Raw genomic sequence first — 4,285 nt, forward strand, 5'->3', positions numbered from 1 at the left:
TATATAAATCCCACACTTACCTTCTAAATTTTGTGGAGTAAAAATTTTCAAAAATAAGAAAGGCTTATAAATTTTGTGGTCTAAAACACACTTTAAAGTTAGTGTGACTATAATTTTATTAATGGTAAATGGAGAATATTAAAGTTGATTTATTAGAGAATTATAATATATATATTTTATTTTTTTTTATGACTGATTAAAAATAAAAATGTATTATTAGATATAAAATAGTAGTAACTTTTAACAAATTTAAAGGAGTAAAACGGTTAGGATTAAGACTGTTTCAAACTTATCCGGAATAGAAGGGGACCATTTTTGTTAGTAAGTCTATCTAATTCACCTACCAAATCTTACCTGTCTTTCAACCCAATCTTCTTCTTTTTACATTTTAAAATTGAATTTTTTTTTCAATTAAATTTGAATTTGCATTAGAAATATTAATATTGAAGGGTAAAAATATAGGTGACTCTCTATTCAGAAATCAGAGGGACGCGAATCCGAGAGTTCTGATTAAAGATAAAGAAATACTTACCAGTTACCACTCCATCACTCGGTAAAAATTGAGTTGTACTTTCTCATGCCATTAATGTCCACACTCCACACTCAATTCATTCATCTTGATGCCACTCATATCATATCGTTAAATCGATATGTATTTACACCCACAACAATTACCATGAGATACATAATATTTCTTGATAATGAATAAATTTCGATAGAAATTGATTTCCTTTTCAATTAAGTTGCATTCAATTAGAAAATATTGAATTATTTTGTTATTCGCTTCTTATATTTATTTAAATTTCAAATTAAATAATTTTAATGGTCGACGTAAAACTTTGAATTGCTAATCTCTAATCTATCTTTATGAATGCATGGCATAAGGGAACTTGTTTTATCCACTTTAAATCTCAAATATATTAAAGAGTAATATATGGAGCAAATTGAATTTAGTCTCATGTATGTCTGCAACATTGTGGTTTGAGAGACTAGAAATATGGCTACACTTAATTTCTTACTTATAAGTGTAGCCATTAATAGGTATTTTAACTTATATAATTTTATAAAAAGGTGTAGATATTTTACTTATAAGGTAGATAAAATTAAATGACAACATAGTTTAATATACGGACAAAATAAAAGAAGCCATATAAAAGCAGACAGTCACATGTTAGGTAGAGTATAGGTTCATCTATATGCACAAAAAAATTATTAAAGGAACTTCTTTAAAAAAAAAACTAAAAATGGCCAAAGGTTTTATTATTAAAACCAAAAATGGTCATAAATGTCCTTAAATTATAGTATAAAATTAAACAAAAATATTGTGCGTCAATATTTTGATTCGAAAATACTCCTGATGTCAATATTTTGACCTAAAAAAGCCCCTATTATTACTTCTGGGTAAAAAAATGCCCGTTCCCTAATTAACATAGCATTTTTTTTTCTTTTTAAACACATTTTCCTAATAAAATATTGCTCTTAAAAGAACTTTTTTTTCTTTTAAAATCCCTTTTACTAATATAAATTGGAAAGTAATTTTTTCTATTCTTAGAATTACCTCATATACTTTTTAAACTAATATTATAGGTTTAAATCGAGTGGACAAGTGGCGATTACCCATGTCCCATGTAACACCCTGTACATTTCAACATTATACGACTAAGTTAATACTGATGAAAGTATTTAAACTCGAGAAGTAAGGTGGTTATTAAGCTTAAATTTTAGAGTTGAGTGTTAAGTTTAAATTAAAAGATTAGAATTTGAAAAATGAGATAAAATAAGTGAGGTGCTTGCTTGACTAAATTAAGCTAGCAGGTGACAAGTAGGTGCATCACCTACTTAGACTTTTTGACCAACTTAATAAGAGTAAGTAGCTGCATCACCTGCCATGGCTAAATAGATTTAATAAGAAGAAGTAGTTGCATCACCTAGTTTGACATTTCAGCACCTTAAAAATGGCCAAGTAGGTGGATCACCTACTTGGCAATTTGTGGACAAAAATGAAGAAGATAGAGGCGATGGAGTGCCAGCAATTATAGGGTCATATTTTGCTCATTTATGTCTTAGTTCTTGCATAGAAGAAAATGAATTTATCTCCAGCACTCTCTTTCCCTCAATGATTATCACAACCACCTCAAAAATACTTAATGGGTTCTTGAAGAAACCCTCCTAATTTTCAGCCAAGGTAAGTAGAAATCTTATGGTTTAGCTTGATTGTCCCATGAGATTTCATGTTTTTCATGTTTAAATATGGTGCAGACCTTTCCCTAAGTTGTCTGCTCATGTTTTCTTTGTTATTAAGACAGTTTCTCTTCTTATTTTGTTCAAGTGTAAGATTTAATAAGAAGAAGTAGCTGCATCACCTAGTTTGACATTTGAGCAGCTTAAAAATGGCCAAGTAGGTGGATCACCTACTTGGCAATTTGTGGACAAAAATGAAGAAGATAGAGGCGATGGAGTGCCAGCAATTATAGGGTCATATTTTGCTCATTTATGTCTTAGTTCTTGCATAGAAGAAAATGAATTTATCTCCAGCACTCTCTTTCCCTCAATGATTATCACAACCACCTCAAAAATACTTAATGGGTTCTTGAAGAAACCCTCCTAATTTTCAGCCAAGGTAAGTAGAAATCTTATGGTTTAGCTTGATTGTCCCATGAGATTTCATGTTTTTCATGTTTAAATATGGTGCAGACCTTTCCCTAAGTTGTCTGCTCATGTTTTCTTTGTTATTAAGACAGTTTTCTCTTCTTATTTTGTTCAAGTGTAAAGGGTGATTAAAACTCTTGAAGGAGTACAAGTTAAGAGAACAATTTTTCATAATTTGAGGTAAGGTTACTACCCCATTGTGTCTCACTATAGATATCATATTGGGTGAGATTTCTCTACGTGTTTTACTACAAATTCATGAAAAAATGATCAGAAGCAGAGAGTCAAAGTTTTATTGATTATTTTAGAAAGGTTTGGGGTTGTCTATACGTGGTGAAGTTTGGAGAAGTATCGAGTAGATGATTGGGTTTATTAGTGCTAAAAGGCATGATTTTATTCCTATATATGGTAGTGAGAGTGTTGTTTGTAAGTATGAGGCCGTTGGGTGTTGAAACACCATTTATGAATAGTAGAGCTTTATGTCCGCTAGGTGTTCGACATAATAATGCCGTAGTGGTCCATTACTTGACCTATTGACCCGATTGTGATGTAATCAATATATTTTGTAGATTATCATTTGTAATATTGGCTAGCCTTAAGAGAAAGTCATGTGAAATGTTTTAGGGAAGAAATGAAGATACACCATTTGAATTATAGGTTGTGTGGGTGTGCTGCCCCTTAGGTGTGTATTTACTGTTTTGGAAGTTGTAAATCCCAGGTATTATCAGATGACCTCATGGGAAGGTCATAAATGGTGTAAACATGGTGATAAAGGAATTAGTGAAAAGAACACTCATTAGTAAAGGGGTTTTGAGCTTGCTGCCCGACTACAGTTTTGGTAAGTCGAAGTGATCCAACCTTGTTTATTAGTCATTATATTAGCTCTATTACTTGCCATTAATGCAAAGTAACGCCTCAAAGGAAAGGCTGATTCATGGTACCACATAGTATTGGTCGGGAGACAAGATATGTAAGGCTATTTGATCTCATATCTTTTGGCATGAAGTCCTATACAAATTGAGATCTCTAAGTGATCCTCGTGGTAAAAGATACAGTGTAAGGGTGTACAATCTCCAATGTAGCTAATGGTCTTCCTTATACAATCCAAGTTCTCAAAATATGTCAGACTACTTCTATACGTGTTCATTATCCAATATTGGTGTGTTTATTCTTCCAAGTACTAGTTGACAAAGGTACTTTAAACATAAGTTTCATCAGTTATACACCAAGTCAAATGAAGTTCATTGAGTCAATTAGATCCTACATTATACATGTTACATGTTTTTATATGTCAGATGCATATTATGTCCATTGTTCATTTTATGTCCCCTTACGTGGAATGTACAACCTTTATTTGGGTTCTGTCATGGACTTCATTAGTTTGGATGTTTATGCACTCTTTCATTTGATAACGTATACTAAGTGTTTAGCTATCATATCATCTTATATAGTCCTTGCCTCTACATTTGAGAAGTTACAGTCTCTACTAAGTGCTAAGTTATCGTATGCCCCCATGCGAAATGTCCAAACGTGTTTTAAATGAAGCATCTTGTAAGAAGAATTACTTGCTCAACTGCTATACCTCTTAAGGAATCATTTACTACTTGTAAGGTAGTTGCCACACACCTTCGTGGAT

The 4,285-nt window shown here is 31.8% G+C and overlaps 1 protein-coding gene across 1 annotated transcript in view; it reads right to left on the reverse strand.

Annotated features, from left to right (window-relative positions):
* Positions 1-91, reverse strand: part of LOC102590145 (probable receptor-like protein kinase At1g80640) — a 14,420-nt gene extending 14,329 nt beyond the window's left edge. Inside the window, exon 1 of the mRNA XM_015308637.1 lies at positions 21-91. The gene's annotated coding sequence lies outside the window, so the exon portion shown is untranslated. The remainder of the gene's footprint in view (positions 1-20) is intronic.
* Between the last annotated feature and the right edge of the window lie 4,194 nt (positions 92-4,285).

The sequence above is a fragment of the Solanum tuberosum genome, unplaced genomic scaffold, assembly GCF_000226075.1.
Source record: "Solanum tuberosum cultivar DM 1-3 516 R44 unplaced genomic scaffold, SolTub_3.0 scf00006, whole genome shotgun sequence".
Taxonomy (NCBI): domain Eukaryota; kingdom Viridiplantae; phylum Streptophyta; class Magnoliopsida; order Solanales; family Solanaceae; genus Solanum; species Solanum tuberosum.